Genomic DNA, 18312 nt, shown 5'->3' with positions numbered 1-18312 from the left:
TTGATTCAGTTACATCGATTGACACTGAAGAAAACAACTGACTAGAAAGCTGAACACTTGGTCCATATTCATTTGCAGTGAACATACATTTTCACTGTTCTAATAATATTTGCTTGATGTCAGATTATGCTATGAGGATATTAGTCTAAGCCCAATCTTGGATGCATTGTTTTATCCTGCGGTTGTTAAACTGGTTCTGAAAATTATCTAGTTTGACCTGTACTTGTCCAGCTATCATAATCTATTCTTTGACCTGCATCTTGTATATATCTTATCCTGCGGTGTTATGATAATTTCAGTATATATCTTACTGTCCTTTGCTGATCTCGTTGTATTTTCAATTCACAGGCAACTCTCCGACGAAGTCTCCTACAGGTAATATATGTGTCATGCTTTCTAAAGAGTACTAGTATACTGACTAAACTATCCACTTGCTATGCTTAGCTGCTCTATTGTCTGAATCGTGACACTTTGCCAGCTGAAACTTGCCTATCACACTGTCGCTGTATTGCTCAACTAAAAACACAAATATTTGTAGTTTTTGCCTGTCATAATGCAACTAAGCATACTAGTCTCAACTAAGCATACTAGTTTTTTGTAGTGAGACAGTAAGATAGTGAGACAGTAAGAAGGAAACTTCCCAGCTTATGTAGAAAGAAAATACTTGGTTTAACAGCAAGTACCATCACATGAATCAAAAATATATATGGTGGGAAAAATAAAATGGCAGAAACCTGGGAGGTTCTGGTTTGCTGTATCTCCACCAGTTTGGGTTGGTGAATGTGGATGATTTTTTTATCCTGTGAACTCATTGTATTGCTACAAGAATTTGGTATCATCATGGTGTCAAGTAAAGAAATCTAAATGTTATCTGTATAATACCTTGCCTTGTTTCGTTGTATCGGTTATACCTGTATGTGGTCCAGTAGGTTTGTTAGGTTTGATAGCATAGAAGAAATAGACAGGGTACTCCATATGTTTTATGATCTGTTGTAAGGGTACTAATTGGTCTCTTCTGCTGCTTATCAGAGATGGCGGGAAGCAGCCACCGCCGCTCTGCGACACCGCAGTACGAGTTGGATTCTTCCGAGTTCTTCACTATCATACTTGGGACTTCAGTATCATCCATGACGCAGGTATATAAAACGAGAGATCTCCCCTTCACCCATCTCATTATGATATCTGTTGTTTGCCTACATCACTCATTGTCCCAAACTGCAGAGGCTGCCTGACAGTTTTATGAACATGCTGATGGGTGAAGATCCGCCAAATAATGTGAAGCTGCGACAGGCCGGCAGCGGGTTTCACAGGCTGTGGGATGTGGAGTTGGTGATCAAGGAGGGCCACATGTACTTGTCTCGTTGGTGGGAGAAGTTCTACCGTGCCTATGACCTGCGGCTGGGGTACTTCCTTCTCTTCAGGTACGACAACGACGCCACCATGCTCATCGTGAAGGTGTTCAACGCGACTATGTATCGCATGCGCTACGCTGAAGATTATGATGCCGGTACGTTCTGCCTCTTCTTATTCCTCTACATTTGGCTTTGTCTCACATCGATTGTTAACGGTCATTGTTGCATTTGGACAGGTAATGGGAACAGCAGCAGCGACAATGGCTATAGCCAAAGCAGCAGCGATTCTGGCTGTAGCGAAAGCAGCAGCGATTCTGGCAGCAGTATAGACAACAAGAAGGATGATCCGGACTAGAGTGCGGGAGAAGAGGAGCAGAGTGGGGATGAGGAGCTGCAGGATGACGATGGGCATCAGGCTGAGGATGACCTAGCGCTGGTGGTGGCTGACCAAGGGCAAGAGATGGTGGTGGCTGACCAAGGGCAAGAGATGGTGGTGGCTGACCATGGGCAAGAGATGGTGGTGGCTGACCATGGGCAAGAGATGGAGGTGGCTGAGGATGACCTAGCGATGGTCGTGCCTGAAGGTGGCCTCGCGATGGTGGTGGTGCCTGACAATGACCACGCACCGGTGGTGGCACCGGCGATCCCACAGCTGGGCGACATGACCACGCCAATTGAGGTAGAAGACTACATCCCACTGCCTCCACCGCCTCCACTGCCTCGCCGCTCTTGGCGCATCAGGCTGAGGAAGGAGAAGGAGAAGAACAATGCATGAGAACTGAACTTTGTCAGGTATGTCAGATCTCCAAAATGATATATATATACTTAGTTACCTATGTTATCTCTAATATGCTTAGTTTCCTATAGGTTAGCTTCATTTTACCTAAGTTGGCTCTAATATGCTAACTTAGCGCTTATATGCTTAGTTTCCTATAGGTTAGCTCCAAAATAACTTATGTTAGCACAAAATGATCAAGTTTACATAATAAGCTTATAGTCTTTTTCTTATTCTTCTTCTTTTCCAAAATGACATAGGTTAGCTTCATTTTACCTAAGTTGGCTCTAATATACTAACTTAGAGCTTATATGCTTAGTTTCCTATAGGTTAGCTCCAAAATAACTTATGTTAGCACAAAATGATCAAGTTTATATACATAATAAGCTTATAGCCTTCTTCTTATTCTTCTTCTAGTGTTCTTCTTCTTCTAGTATTCTTCTAGTCTTCTTCTTTTTCTTCTTCTAACTTCTTGTTTTATGATTTTGCAGATTTGATTTAATTCACGAAAGCTTGCATGTATGGAGTGCTTCTTTTCCATTTGTGTTTTTATTTTGTATCAATGTGAAACTTTTGTGAATTTATGGATAACGGTGTTGGATGAACAATGTGAAACTTTTGTAATATGTAACGATGGAACTATGTGTTGGCTATGTATGTATATATGATGGAACTTGTGTGTTGGCTATGATTGTATATATGATGGAACTTGTGTGTTGGCTATGATTGTTATATGGATGCTTGTTGTATATATATGTGTTGGATATCTCATAGGTGAAATAGTGACCTGAGATTAAGAAAAAAAATTAAAAAAATTGTTACTAATGGCGCACTACCATGTGGTGCGCAATTAGTATAGCAGACACTAGTGGCGCACCGTTGGCAAAACTAATGGCGCACTGCCTGGTGCGCCATTAGTATACCAGATACTAATGGCGCACCAGTGGTGCACCATTAGTAAAAAAATCTAGTGGCATGATACTAATGGCGCACCAGTGATGCGCCATTAGTAGGCAAAACTGGTGCGCCATTAGTAGCCCTTTTCCTAGTAGTGTGTATTAGTGATGTTATATGTATGATACTATTCGGGATGTGTTGGGGATATCACTACTGGGCGTAAACCGTCCTATCTGGGCCGGGTTAACTTTGTCAGTAGTTAAGTATGTTAAAGCCCAAGAAGGCAGATGAGGGCTTCCAAGCCCATAGTCGGTTCAAGGCCTGTAGCCGTAAACCGGCGTTGGTATTTAACTTGTATTGTAAGTTAGGAATAAGTAGAGACCAAACCGGACACATCTATGAGCCGGTATTGGGACTCTGTGAACCGACGGGCGTCACCCGTGTATATAAGGGGACGACCTGGCGGCGGTTCAAGGACACAGACAACAACTCGAGACATAGGCAAAGCTTGTTTGGTCCCTGGTCATCGAAACCCCATCAATTCCATCACAACTAGACGTAGGCTTTTACCTTCATCGAAGGGGCCGAACTAGTATAAACTCTCTTGCGTCGCTGTGTCCGCTTTAACCCCTTCAAGCTAATCCATCGCGATGGCTCCACAATTAAGTCCTTTCTCTAGGACATCTGCCGTGACAAAACCATGACAGTTGGCGCCCACCGTGGGGCTATCGCACGATGGTTTCAAGTTCTTGGAGGGCCGCTTTGAAGGACTCGAGGGCTACGCCGTAGGCCGGATGACTAAGAGTCATCGTGGCAAGCTTTACATCAACGATGCAGGATGGGGCCCCAAGGCCGGCTCAGTTGAGTATGGGTACCGGGTCCCCTTTGGTGACATACACATTTTCATCGGCAAGATCGGAGAACCGGGCCCTGAGCCGGATATCTGTACCGACCTCGTCGAAACGGCTCAGCATGCTCGATCTGCTCGGGTTAAACCGGCCATGAAGCGTGCCTTCGTGGGAGTCATCCATGGAGGAGGTCATGAGTATGGATCGGGATCTGGCGGCGAGACCGTCATTTACTCCGGCGATGAGTCATTAACCAGAGAAACCGAATCTCTATATCAGCTACAAGATGGCCGGATTGGGGGCTGTTCCGACGGCGACATTATTCCGGACCCCTCTGATCTGCCCAACTGAGTTGGAATATTCATGGCCGGCACACAAGCAGCGCTTCATTCTTTGACCGCTGCGGCAACAACCTCCGGTTCAGTAGCGGCAACGGCTGCTGGGGCAGGAGGCCCTGTGCGCCCGCCGGCTCAAGTCCTATCAGAGCTATTTGATGCATTGGTTGTGCTTATGGCGGAAGCTAATCCGGCGGATCAGGACGTCCACAACGCGGAGATTGCAAAGGTAAGGGAACAGATCACCCAGGCCAAGGCGGACTTGGCAGCTGAGGATACCAGGATGGCCGCAGAGTGGGCCGCTCTAGACGCACAAGCCTACAGGCTCATGTTGGACCAGAACGCATCGCATGAAGTCATGAGGAGGAAGTACCGATCCCGTTTGCCTCCGGTTTTCGAGGCGAGAGACCTTTTCAACACCCCGGGAGAAGGAAACAGTAATCCACTGGAGGGAAACCGGGCGGAAGCTCCTGGGACTGGTGCGCCGGTTCAGCCTCGTTGGATGGATCCGCCTCGCCAAAACACCGTTATACCTCAGGCTATTTCAACACCTCTGGGTCACTACTCCAACCCAATGGACAATCTCGTCACTGCTGCTGCACGGCTGGAGGCCATTCCAATTGAAGTTGACTCACCACAGGCGATAGAGACGTGACGGGTCAAGGAGCTTCTTAGGACAGCTTTGGACCAACAGGAAGCATACTCGTACAGCCGCGACCGGATCCACTCGACCCCTCGCCCAAGCCGGAGCTATAGCAGGCGTATGGAGGAACCGGCAGTGTCAAGTAATGAACAACGTGGAGCACCCCACGGCAACAACCCGGCGGGTGGTGCTGATAACGCTCAGGAAGTGGTGGACCGGGCCCGAGCACGCAGGGAAGCCGAGTTAGCCGCACAATATTAGCCTCGGCAGCTTACGCCGGTTCGTCAAACTATTTCGGTCGAACCCGGTGTTACTTCTAGCTCTTTGGGGGTGCCTTGCCTTGTCCCCGCTTTACGCAATGTGCGTCTGCCCAAGGATTTCAAGGGCCCGCGCAAGGTACCAAATTACACGGCGGATCAACCCCCAGAGACCTGGGTGGAGAGCTATGAGATGGCCATGGAGATGCTGGATGTGGATGATGCGGCATGTGCGAAATACTTCACCATGATGCTTGAAGGAACGGCCCGCACTTGGTTAAAAAGCTTACCGGCCAATTCTATCAGTTCATGGGCCCAATTACGAACCCGGTTTATCAATAATTTCAAGGATACATGTAAGCAGCCCATGTCGATAGTAGACTTAGCTGCCTGTGTCCAGGAGGAAGGAGAATCGACGACTCATTGGGTGCGCCGGGTCTCACAAGTGTTGCATTCATCAGACCGCATCAACGCTGACACCACAGTGTTAACCCTAGAAGGCAACTGCCGGTTTGGGCCCCTAAAGCTGAAGTTGGGACGGATGAAGTGCCATTGCACTGACATGGGGACCCTCATGGCTGCTTTGGTAAAGTATGCTGATTCTGATAGTACCAAGGATCCTGAATCTGATGATGACAAGGCAGGGAAGGGAAAGAGGAACAGCAACTCCAAAGGTCAGCAGCATCACTGGGCAGGCAATGGTGGTGGAGGCAAGCATAAAGCGGATGGTAACATGGACTTTGTGGCTAATACCAATGCGCAGGACAATGGCCAGCGACGCAAGGGTAAACCGAAAAATCGCAGTGGGGCACCCAACCCTAACCCGGACCGCCTAAATTATCTACTGAGCCAGCCCTATCCAAGACATGGGACGAAGGAGGTGCCAGCAAACCACCTTTGGAAGGATTGCTTCATTATGTAGGAGTTCAAGAATTCTAATGCTTTCCGGTATGATCACGGCTCCGGCGGTGGCTCAGGATCCGGGCCGGGTTACGGTGGAGGAAATTCCAGTTCAGGATTTAACGGTAATCCGGGCGGACATAACAGTCAAAATAATCAGAACAACCAGGGTGGTTACAACCAGCAGCAGCAACAGTCATGTTACCGGGTCTTTACCACTAGCTTGGACAAGTGAGACCGGAAGGTTCAGAGGCGGGCAGTCAACTCTATTGAACCAGCCGTGCCCCGTTATCTATGCTAGTCTGAACAACCAATCATATGGAGTAGAGAGGATCACCCTCCCCAGGTTGATAATCCGGGTCAGTTGGCTCTGGTGGTGGCGCCTCAGGTGGGAGGTTACAAGTTCACCAAAGTGCTCATGGATGGAGGGAGCAGCATTAATATCCTGTACTATGAGACCTTCCATCGTATGGGACTAACAGATAAAAATCTCAAACCGTCTAATACGGTGTTCCACGGTGTGGTACCTGGCAAGTCAGCATATCCTGTTGGTAAGATAGCTCTGGAAGTGGCCTTTGGAGATGATCATGATTCCAGGTCGGAAACATTGACGTTTGAAGTGGTGAAAATCCAAAGTCCATATCACGCCCTGTTTGGGCGACCGACCTACGCCAAGTTTATGGCACGGCCCTATTATGTGTATTTGCAGCTCAAGATGCCAGGTCACAAGGGGACAATAACGGTTCACGGAAGCCGTAAAATTGCTTTGGAGTGCGAGGAAGGAGATGCGGCCTACGCAGAGTCGGTTTCTGCCACCGAGGAGCAGAAGTATTATAAGGACAATGTTGATCCGGGGATATGACTCCATTAAAGAAGCCAACTACGGAGCATGATCCGGCCCTGAAGTTCAAATCGGCAGCAGAAACTAAGCTTGTTGACTTCGTACCTGGCGATTCGTCCAAGCAGTTCAGCATCAGTGCCAACTTGGATCCGAAATAGGAAAGCGCGCTCATCGAGTTCATCCATGAGAATTGGGACATTTTTGCATGGAAGCCCTCTGACATGCCAGGTGTATCGAGGCAACTTGCTGAGCACACCCTTAATGTGGATCCTAAATACAAAACGGTGAAACAGTTCCTCCGCTGGTTTAACGAAGAAAGACGCAAGGCGATTGGAGAAGAGGTAGCCAGGCTCTTAGCAGCTGGCTTTATTATTGAAGTTTTTCACCCTGAGTGGCTTGCCAATCCGGTGCCGGTCCTTAAGAAAAACGGCACCTGGCGCATGTTTGTGGATTACACAGATCTTAATAAGGCTTGTCTAGCAGATCCTTTTGCCCTCCCCCGTATTGATCAAATTATTGATGCTACGGCGGGTTGTGAGCGTTTAAGTTTTTTGGATGCATATTCTGGCTATCATCAGATCAAAATGGCAGTTAAGGACCAGGAGAAGACGTCATTCATAACTCCCTTTGGAGCCTTCTGTTATGTGTCTATGCCCTTTGGGCTCAAGAGTGCCCAGGCAACTTATCAACGGTGTGTACAAAATTGTCTTCACAAGCAGATTGGCCGTAATGTACATGCTTACGTGGATGATATCATGGTTAAGTCCAGGGAAAAGGAGACTCTGGTTGACAATTTGAAGGAAACCTTTGATAACCTGAGGACGTACAAGATGATGCTTAATCCGGCCAAGTGTGTCTTTGGTGTACCGGCAGGCAAGTTATTGGGTTATCTGGTGTCCAACAGGGGAATTGAGGCTAATCCGGAGAAGATCACAGCCCTCACCTCCGTGGCTAAACCGAAGTGTATCAATGATGTTCAACGCCTGGCAGGCCGGATTGCCGCGTTAAGCCGGTTTTATCAGCGGCCTTGGGGAGAAAGCAATCCCTTTGTATCAGATGTTGAAGAAGACGGATCAGTTCGTCTGGAGTTCCGCTGTTGATGAAGCATTTGAGGACTTAAAGCGGCAATTGGCCAATCCGCCTGTGCTCGCCGCTCCAATTGACAAGGAGCCGTTACCGCTATATGTTGCTGCTAATGCTCGTGCGGTCAGCGTGGCTATTGTGGTGAAGCGAAAGGAGGCAGGTAAGGAGCATCCGGTTCAACGTCCGGTCTATTATATCAGTGAGGTACTCATTGAGTCCAAGCAAAGGTATCCGCATTGGCAGAAGCTGGTGTAAGGAGTTTTTATGGCAAGCCGGAAGCTTAAGCAATACTTCCAAGGGCACCCAATTATGGTGGTCAGTTCTGCTCCTTTGGGGGATATCATCCAGAACCGGGAACCGACTGGCCGGATTGCCAAGTGGGCTATAGAGCTTGGGCCACACGGATTGAAGGACGTGCCTCGGACGGCGGTTAACTCTCAAGCACTTGTTGATTTCCTCAATGATTGGACGGAACTGCAAGCACCTGAAGAAAAGCCAGATCACACATATTGGACCATCCATTTTGACGGATCCAGGCAATTGGAAGGCTCGGGGGCTGGAGTCGTATTAACTTCCCCACGAGGTGATAAGTTTTGTTACGTTCTCCGCTTAATGTTCCCTTGTACTAACAATGCAACTGAGTATGAAGCCTTGCTCCATGGTCTCCGGATGGCTAAGGAGATGAATCTAAGTCGAGTTAAGTGCTTCGGTGACTCGGACCTCGTGGCTCAACAAGTGTCTGGCACTTGGGACTCCAAGGACCCACTCATGGCAGCATATCGTCGTGAGGTGGATATTGTTGCAGGTCACTTTAAAGGCTATCAGGTGGACCACGTGGACCGACGGAAGAATGAAGCGGCGGACGCTTTAAGCCGGCTGGGCTCTCAGCGCAAACCGGTCCCGCCCAACGTTTTTCTGGATGTGCTGCACAACCCGTCGGTCAAGCTCCCTGGTGAAGCGGATTTGGCTATTCCTGATCCGGAGGCTCAATTGGTGGCAGCTCTTCATGTCATTCCGGATTGGATGCTTCCTTACCTGGCGTACATGAACCGGGGCGAGTTACCAGAGGATGAGACTCTGGCCCAACAGATAATCCGGCGGTCCAAGTCCATGACTATTATCAATGGCGAGTTGCATCATTGCAGTGTATCAGGGGCATTTCAACATTGTGTGTCTCCTGAAGAAGGCTGTGAAATTTTTCGTGAGATCCACGAAGGAGATTGTGGTCACCACGCCAGTTCAAAATCTTTGGTAGCTAAAGTGTTTCGCCATGGCTTCTATTGGTTAACTGCCCATGCTGATGCGGAGGATCTGGTCAGACGATGTGACGGTTGCCAAAAGTTTTCAAGACGTGCTCATGTGCCGGCTCAAGAATTGGGAATGATTCCAATTACTTGGCCGTTTGCGACTTGGGGGCTGGATATGGTTGGGCCTTTCAAAAGGTCCAAAGATAAGAAGACTCACCTCTTGGTGGCGGTTGACAAGTTTACAAAGTGGGTGGAGGCAGAACCTGTTAGCAAGTGTGATGCAGCCACGGCGGTTCAGTTCATCAAAAAAGTGATTTTCCGGTTTGGCTTTCCACACAGTATCATCACAGATAATGGTACCAATTTGTCCAAGGGTGCCATGAAGGAGTTCTGTGAACGGGAGCATATCCGGCTTGACGTTTCATCAGTGGCACACCCACAGTCCAATGGTCAAGCAGAAAGGGCTAATCAAGAGATCTTGAGAGGCATCAAGCCCTGGCTCATGGTTCCTTTGCAGAGAACGCCGGGTTGTTGAGTAGAAGAATTACCATCTGTGTTATGGAGCATCAATACCACACCCAACAGATCAACAGGATACACACCATTCTTCATGGTTTACGGAGCGGAGGTGGTTCTCCCCAGTGATAACCGTCATGAGTCACCTCGTGTGACGGCTTATGTTGAAGCGGACAACGAGACAGCACGGCAAGATGCTTTGGACCGGTTGGATGAAGAGCGTGACATAGCAGCCTCCCGATCAGCGATTTACCAACAGGATCTTCGTCGTTATCACAGTCGCCGAGTCAGAACCAGAACCTTTCAGGAAGGAGATTTGGTGCTTCGGCTCATCCAAGATCAGACTGATATGCATAAGCTATCCCCACCTTGGGAGGGGCCTTTCGTGGTCAGCAAGAATCTGCACAACGGGTCATACTATCTGATCGATATTCGAGAGCAGAAAGACTCATGTACATTAGAGGAGGAGACCAACATGCCGTGGAACATAGCTCATCTTTGGCCTTACTATACCTGAGCCATTGGCTCTACTTATGTACATATTACGACGATGTATATATTATGATTAAATATAATAAACCGGAACCTTAGCTAAAGCGGGGTATCTCTTCTTTTACATCATGTGTGGTTACACGGAGTTGTTCTAAAGCGGCCTCCGGTTTACCCCTTGAGTTAGCTTTTCAAAAGCATCATGTTATATCACTTGGGGGCTTGGTCATGTCCGAACCAATGCAATACCTCTTGATAGGCGAGAGCCACCAGATCACTTGGGGACTTGGTCACGTCTGAACCAGTCATGCCTCTTGATCGGCCTAAGGCCACAGAATCACTTGGGGGCTTGGTCGAACCCGAACCATTGCCATGCCACTTGATCGGCATAAATGCCACGGTTTAATTTGGGGACCTGGCTGACTTGAACCATAGCTACACCTATCGGGAGCTTGGTCGTGTTTGACCATGGTAACGCCATCTGATCAGCTCAAATAAGCCTCTTTTTGCAAACGGTTTTGTCATTTCCTTTGCTTCACACTTTCTTTGAAAGATATTTCTTTCTTTTTATTGCGTTTTTTAAACCGACAAAGTTTTAAGCCGGTTCAAACTGTCAATTGACGGAACACGGTCCATTTTAATCCTAAGACTATTTGCTCGGTTTGATTTTTTGTTAACATCCCATTACGGAGTAACACGATGTTTATTATAACCCGGCACGGTTTACATGGTAAACCGGCATCATATATATACAGGAGCTGCTATCTCCTCCAACAGTGTGGGTTTATAAAACTCCGCTTCGAAATTGGCCAAGCCAACTTCACGTCCAACGATGGCAGGTATTATGTATCTCAAAATTTGGTCATATACTTAAAAATTTCGGATGTTTTGATTTCATGTATGCAGACATCATATTCCGCCTGACGGTACAACCGTGGTGGCACTTTAAGATTTTTATTGCAGAAAGTACTTTGGAAATTTCATCACCCAAAGGAAGAGCAAGTTGCAGTAATTATGCACGAAGGCATATCAGCATCAAAAGTATCAGCTAGCCTATTACAAGGCAACACAGTGCCCACAATAAGATCATTGTTTTTCGCAAGGGAGAAGCAGTTTTAAACCGTCTTCCGGTTCAAGCTCGGTCACTAGCCCGGCCTGATGGTTGTGGGTCATCCCGTGCCGCTTCAGCTTCAGTTTCTCTACCCAGCGGCTGGAAATCAACAGTTGTCCAGTCGATTCCCATTAATGCTTGAAAGACAGCTTCATCATGGATCAGCAATGACGGGTCAATATCGAGAGCGTAAGTATGCTTACGGATTGGAGGGATAAGATTTTCCGCTTCATGAATTGGTGCAGCTACTCGCTTGTTTTGATTGTCATATTGGGTTTGATAATGAGACAAGTCTGCTTCTTCAACCAATTGATAAGCTAGCAGACGCACCTCCCGGTTTATGGCTCACAGATCCGCTTCACTAAACTCTGACCCGTCTTCCTTCAAGCTGGGATAGCCCTGAGCCGCTTCAATAGGGTCAAAATCCGGCACCCAAGCTTTTGCCCGGATTAAGGCATTGATCGCACCATTTCGAGCAGCAGATTTCTTCAGCTCTTCAACCCGGGCAGGAAGCACCGACAGTTTCATCAGGTGTCCTGAATCAAAGTGGGCGCCGGCTTGTTGTGGGATGCAGTACAGATGATCCGTTGTGCACCAGTGTATAGTTGTTCGATCAACATGTAGGCGGCTTTCAATTTCTTCCGCACATCTGACCCTAAGTGACCAATGCGTGTCCCTGAAATATCACCAAGGGTTAACAAACCGGTAGCTCTGTAAGACGGTAGAATCAATTCAAAAATCAAACTGGCTTACCAAAGATAGCAGCGGTCATGGCATGCACGTGCCGCTTTATGCTGGCCAGTTCATCCACCACCGGTTTTAGTGCAGCCTCGGCGTCTTCTGCTCGTTTGGTTAAAGCGGATTTTTCAGTAGCCCAATCCGCCCGCTCCTTCTTGAAATCCTTCTTAAGCTGTTCCATGACGCTTAAGGCGCTGATCAACTCCTCTTTTGCTTTTGAGGTTTCAGTCTGTTGGGACTTCAGATTTTCTTGGAGATTGGCGATTTGGGTCTCTTTTGTCTTCAGCTCAGCCTGCATACAGACAGTTATATGATTCAGCAAGCAGTGCAAGAATTGAAGCACCAAGCACATAACAAGTTATGCACTTGGTGCTTGGGGGCTAATGGCTATTTGTTCAAGAAAGTTCTGATGCGGAGATATTAATTACTTAAGTCCCGGTTTAACTATACTAAGTTGAACCGGCCCTTGGGGGCTACATCAGCGAATTTCGAGGCATTAAGATTTATATTAGTAAGTCCCGGTTTGAAAGAAGATTACAAACTGGCCCTTGGGGGCTAGGAGAGTTAGCAAGAATTGGAGCATACAAGCAGGAAAGAGCATATGGAAGTTACCTCATATTTATCTTTCATCATGTTAACCAGACCGGCTTCATAGTCACGACTGGTATACAGCCGGTTCAGATAGCCGGAATGGATGTCTTGGGCGTTCAGAGCAGCGTAAGTCGCCAGATCAACATTCCACTTGCCTTTGCCAAAGGCAGCAAATTCTTCCTTGGTAGTATGTTCAGACAAAGCGACAGGATTGCCTGGCTCTGTGCGACCAATGCCAGTAATGACAACCTCATCATCCTTGGCATAACCGGTTTGAACTGGGGCCGTTGGCTTATCAGTAGGCTTTGTTGGATTGGTGGATTTCTCAATCCGGATGGGGCTTGTGGGCTGTTTGACAGGACTTCAGGTATCAATAGGTCTCTCTTCAGCAATAAGATCGTCATCTCGCTGCGGTGGATCATTGGGTATGTCTTCAGGAATAGCTGCTTCAAGATCTGTTGTTTTGCCTGGTTCAGGTACGGCATCCTCCTCGGCCGCTTTATCCAGGCGAGCTTTTTTGCTCGGCCTAGGCTTGGCCCTGAAAGGAATAACAAAGTCAAATACAGCATATGTTCCAAGGTGATGTACCGGACATATCAAGATAAGTATGGCTTACCCAAGCACCGTTTTGAGCGGTGGCAGCTGAGTAGCCGATGACTCGCCAGAGGATGAGTGGGAAGTAACCTGATAATCGGAGTCAGATGGATTAAGAGGTTGACGAAAACAGCCCGCTTTAGGACAAGCACTAAGAAGCAAATTAGAGACCTCTGAACGGCGTTTCTGAACTGGACTGTTCGGTAAACCGGCGGAGGTATCTACCTGACCGCTGTGCCGGGTTGTGCGGCGAGCTTCGTGCTGTTGGGTCTTCATAAGAAATTTGGGATCCAAGTAAGCAAGAGGATGAGAAAATTTAACTTTCTGGTTTGCCTGACGAATTTTTAGTGAAGGCAAAGGTTCTGAATCGGAAGAGAGAATAATTACCTCTGCAGCATCAGCATGGCTGGCTTCGGCATCATCCTGACAAATATCACCATCAATAAGATGCATGAAAAATAAGCCAAGTGAGTCAAGCCCTACCTCAAGGTCTGGATTATCCACATCATCATCAGGGGCCGGATTAGAGGATGCAGTGGTTCTTTTCCTGTGGGCAGTCTTCTTCACAACTTTAGTATTTTGCCGGGTTGATCTTTCCGGTTTGTCTGGTTTTTCTGGTTTATCCTGCGGCAGTTTCTTGCTCCAAAATGGATCATTGCCCTGGTTACATAGACACTGATATTAGACAATGACCAGATATATCAATAACAGGTTCAACAAAAAGAAAAATCAAACTCTTACAGCTGGCGGTTTGTTGGTGGCACAGAAGGGAAGCAGGCCGGTTTTAGCACAGATGTGTTCCGGTTCATTCAGCATCTTGTTCACAACCTTTGTGATTTCTTCGTCAGTGAGCTGGATGTTAGCATGTCGCAGTGGGTCATCAACACTGCCAGTATACTCGCACATCAAGCCGGAGCGCTGACTAAGGGGTAGTATGCTCCATGATATCCAACAGCGAGCGAGATCAACCCCTGTTAAACCGTTGGCCATAAAGGCTCTGAGCTTGGACAGTTGAGGAGCGTATTTGCTTCTCTCTTTGGCAGTCAACCTTTGCAGAAAGGGGTGTGTATTGCTAAGCCGCTCCGGACGAAAGCCAGGCAAAGGATTTTCACCAGCAGGGGACGTGTCTTTGCAATAGAACCATGTTTGATTCCACTCTTTGGGGTGGCTATGCAGCTTGTCATGAGGGTATGTGACCTCATTCCTTTTCTGAATCGCCACACCGCCCAATTCCGTATTGAACCATCAGAAAACTCAGTACGGCGGTTTAGATGGAAACAGTCTCTGAACAACTCCACTGTGGGCTCCTCTTGAAAGAATGCCTCACAGAGCACTTGGAAGTGACACATGTTTGTAACAGAGTTGGGACCAGTGTCTTGTGGGTGGAGCTGAAAATTGGCTAAAACGTCCTGGTAAAATTTAGAACCGGGCGGCTTAAAGCCCCATGCTAAGTGATCTACGAAAACAACGACCTCTCCTTCTTGAGGTGTGGGAGGGCATTCTTTGCCAGGAGCCCTCCAATGGATGGTATCTTTGCTGCCTAAGGCGCCGATCAGGACTAAATCGTCCAGTTGAGCCTCTGTGACGCGAGAAGGAACCCAGTTGCACTCATATACTTGCTTGGCCATGATGAAATCTACAAGGTAGATGATCCCGGTTCAAAAATGCATTGATTAAGGTACATTGGTATGTGCAATGTTAAACCGGAGACAGATCTATCTAAACCGGAGTTTTATGAAGCAACAACATCTGGCGGTTCAACAAGGGTACTAATGGTATATACCGGTTTGGCAATTTTTTCTTCAAAGTTAAACCGCCTGGTCTAAACATTGAAGCAGATGAGTAAGTTTACAGAAACAGATTCTACAAGACTTCACTACAGCGACGGATCTGAAGCAAGTTCAGAAAATAAGGAAAATATTCAAGGTTCAAAAAAAGAACAGTACTAAATCAATGGGCAGATATACATATAGATCTATGGTCTTGAGGCATGAAACTGAAGGCGGTTGCTAAAAACTACCGCTACACAGAATAAGGATTCACAGATGGATCTAGGAGTTATCGTATGAACACGAAACAGGCGATGAACACTAGAAGAACATGAAACCCTAGAGCAGATATGTGTTGAAAAGAACAGAAGACTTACTGGAGATGAGAAAGACGCGGAAGGTTGCCGCGGTGCTCTGGGGCGCCCAGGTTGATGCAGCGGCCAAGGTTGATGAAGAGGTTGACGGTGGCGGCGGAGCTCCAAAGCTGGGTGACGCGAGGAAGATGAAGCACAAGGGCACGGAGGGGAAAAAGAAATGACCCTTCGGTCCTATTTATAAGTCAAGGGACAGGAGTCAGGCGCGAAAATCAAGGGACCATGGGTTTGGAAATGAAGATGTCGCCTTAATTGTCGCAGACCAATTAAGGTCCTTTATAACAGGTGACGTCACGCCAGTTTACAACGACCAGAGAAGATGACATCACGGCGGTTCAACAAACTACAAGAAGATATTGAAGATGAAGATTTTTGCTAAAGGATTGACATGAACATGTTCAAATCAATCTGGGGCCTAATGTTGGGGATATCACTACTGGGCGTAAACCGGCCTCTCTGGGCCGGGTTAACTTCGTCAGTAGTTAAGTATGTTAAAGCCCAAGAAGGCAGATGAGGGCTTCCAGGCCCATAGTCGGTTCAAGGCCTGTAGCCGTAAACCAGCATTGGTATTTAACTTGTATTGTAAGTTAGGAATAAGTAGAGACCAAACCGGACACATCTATGAGCCGGTATTGGGACTCTGTGAACCGACGGGCATCACCCGTGTATATATGGGGACGACCCGGCGGCGGTTCAAGGACACAGACAACAACTCGAGACATAGGAGAAGCTTGTTTGCTCCCTGGTCATCGAAACCCCATCAATTCCATCACAACTAGACATAGGCTTTTACCTTCATCGAAGGGGGCGAACTAGTATAAACTCTCTTGCGTCCCTGTGTCCGCTTTAACCCCTTCAAGCTAACCCGTCGCGATGGCTCCACGACTAAGTCCTTTCTCTAGGACATCTGCTATGACAAAACCACGACAGGATGTATTAGTGATAATATTCGACGATGTATGGACGCATGAGATGATTTACTTTAGCTTATTGAATGCATGCTAATTTGAATACTTATTTATTTTACGATTTGGTTTTGCTTTTTGAATGCTCATGTCAATATGAGTCCTATAAGATATTCTGAGTATCCTGGAGTTGTCTTTGATCGATTTTCAATTAATGTTTCAACTATGAACATAGGAAATGTTTGACAACAAAAAGGATTATGGTATTTGCAAATACTTCGAAGAAGAGGGCGGCTTGTGCAATGGAATCTTCTTAGATGATGATAGGCGCTTCAGCATCAAGCTGGACGTGAACTTCGAAGTGGATACAATAAGTCACAACGACAACTCTTTTTTCGTAATTAAGCATGACATCTGCTTCATTTGCTTCAACTTATAGTTTAATGTTTTTACTATTTGACTAGCGTATCCCCTGCCATGCAAGAGTTTTTGTCTTGGATAGATAGGTTTCAGTCGTACTATGGAGGTAAAGAAAGTTTACTTGAAGACCGAGCATGGTTATATTTTCCATGCAAAATTATACAACGCAGACGACTACACCTATTTTGGATGCAAAACTTGGCGAGCACTATTCAAGACTTATGCATTTGAGCATGATATGGTTATCACCTTTGATATTCGTCCGGAAGATGATGTTGAAGGTAATACCGACATCTGGGTCGATGTGCAGACGCCTCCAGTTATACCATTATATGAGTTTCTCAACCATATTTATGTCTTTGATATTGTTTATTCAAAAATAGTTGACAACTAATTTCTATTGTCAGCTTATTTCGGTTCAAGCAAACGTGTCCAGCGCTTGGTAGACATGACCTACTACTGTCCCGGGGCTGAACTAAACTGCGAGGAGCTAAGTTATTATGTTTCATGGCTTGAGGATCTTGATACTGTCAAGAGAAATTTTCTTCCTGCACTTAGAAATGTTAGTACTGAAAACGTGCGACCAATAGTGTTCGTAATGAACTACGGTCACATCTATTTAGGAAAGATGGTAAGATTTTTACTATTTGTCCTAAGTGCATCTTTTGCATACATTATTTTTAAGCTAAACTTCATTGCTAAGTATGTTACTACATGATGTTCTTCAACAGGGACTCCCGATGAATGTTGTGCCTCATTGGATCGAGACTAATGGTACCATGAGTATTGTTAGCTTACGACCAAGATATCCTACAATGCACTTTAGTGCATTCAGGATCTCTAAGAGCGAGGAAGTCTTAATAGTGAAAGACTGGACCAAATTTGTGATGGATGAGCGCAGAGAAGTACTAGGGGGCAGCAATCAGAAGCGTAGCCCACGATTAGGAGACAGGTTCATTTGCATGCTCCAACTTGATGAAGGAGGAGAGCTACACATGTTTTATGTTATTTTACCCGAGAGAGAGCAGCAGGAGTGATTAGCTAGCTAGAAATGAGTTTGAAGATGATGATGTGCTACACTATGACTATGATGATTAAATAGCTAGTGTTGGTGGTAACGACTATAATTATTATTATTAGCTAGTGTTGGTGTTGATTAGATAGCTACCGCATCTAGTGTTGGTGGTGATTAGCTAGCTAGAATGAGTTTGAAGATGATGATGTGCTACACTATGACTATGGTGATTAAATAAATACTGTTGGTGGTAATGACTATGATGACGATTAAATAGCTTGTGTTGGCGGATTAGATTCAAGTGGAGGCAACATTAGTGCCGGTTTGAATTTGAGCAGGCACTAATGGTACCATTAGTGCCGGTTCGAACGGCTATGCATTAATGCCGGTTCGTGTTGAACCTTTAGTACCGGTTCGTGCCACGAACCGGTACTAAAGGGGTGATGGCAGGCTGGCGTCAGGCCGGGGCCCCACGATCACCTTTAGTACCAGTTCGTGTCACAAACCGGTACTAAAGGGCTAACCTTTAGTACCGGTTTGTGACACGAACCGGTACTAAAGGGGTCTGACCTATATTACCGGTTTGTGACACAAACCGGCACTATAGGGCAA

This window comes from Triticum dicoccoides, chromosome 7A (assembly GCF_002162155.2).
Source record: "Triticum dicoccoides isolate Atlit2015 ecotype Zavitan chromosome 7A, WEW_v2.0, whole genome shotgun sequence".
Taxonomy (NCBI): Eukaryota; Viridiplantae; Streptophyta; class Magnoliopsida; order Poales; family Poaceae; genus Triticum; species Triticum dicoccoides.
This window is presented reverse-complemented; position numbering follows the sequence as displayed.